General features: G+C 40.7%; 1 non-coding gene across 1 annotated transcript; it reads right to left on the bottom strand.

Annotated features, from left to right (window-relative positions):
- Nucleotides 1–206: 206 nt before the first annotated feature.
- Nucleotides 207–279, bottom strand: TRNAR-CCG (transfer RNA arginine (anticodon CCG)). The gene has a single exon. It is a non-coding gene; the product is annotated as a tRNA-Arg (tRNA).
- Between the last annotated feature and the right edge of the window lie 357 nt (nucleotides 280–636).

Raw genomic sequence — 636 nt, 5'->3', positions numbered from 1 at the left:
TTTTTTTAACCCTGTTAAAATCCTATTCACAACATCCTCTGGCAAGGAGTTCCACAAGTTGTGCATTGTATCAAGAAATACTTCCTTTTGTTTCCTTATACACTTTCTCCACACCAATCATGATTTTATAGGCCTTTATCATATCCCCCCCTTAGTTGTCTTTTTTCCCAAACCTGAAAATGTAACTCATTAAAGAGATATATGCTAAATCCAGGTGGGACTTGAACCCACAATCCCCAGCTCCGGAGGCTGATGCCTTATCCATTAGGCCACTGGATTTGCACATGTAGCAACACCTCTTGGCATGGAACACAAAGAGTCATTATGTCCCTAAACAACAATAAATCTGAGCATTAGCTTAAATCACAGGGTACATCTACAAAGCAGCGTTATTTTAGAATAGATTATGTTATTTTGAAATAACAAAGAGCGTGTCTACACAGCAAGCTGTTTTTTCAAAACTATGTTGAGCTGGAGGACTTCTTATTCTGACTCCTGTGGCCCTCATTTCATGAGGAGTAAGGCTATGTCTAGACTGCAAGCCTCTTTCGAAAAAGCGCGTCTAGACTGCACGCGGAACTTTCGAAAAAGCAAGCCGCTTTTTCGAAAGAAAGCACCCAGTGAGTCTGGATTCTC

Source organism: Pelodiscus sinensis, chromosome 2 (genome assembly GCF_049634645.1).
Source record: "Pelodiscus sinensis isolate JC-2024 chromosome 2, ASM4963464v1, whole genome shotgun sequence".
NCBI classification, from domain to species: domain Eukaryota; kingdom Metazoa; phylum Chordata; order Testudines; family Trionychidae; genus Pelodiscus; species Pelodiscus sinensis.
The sequence above is the reverse complement of the archived record's forward strand: the minus strand, read 5'-3'. Positions and strand labels throughout refer to the sequence as shown.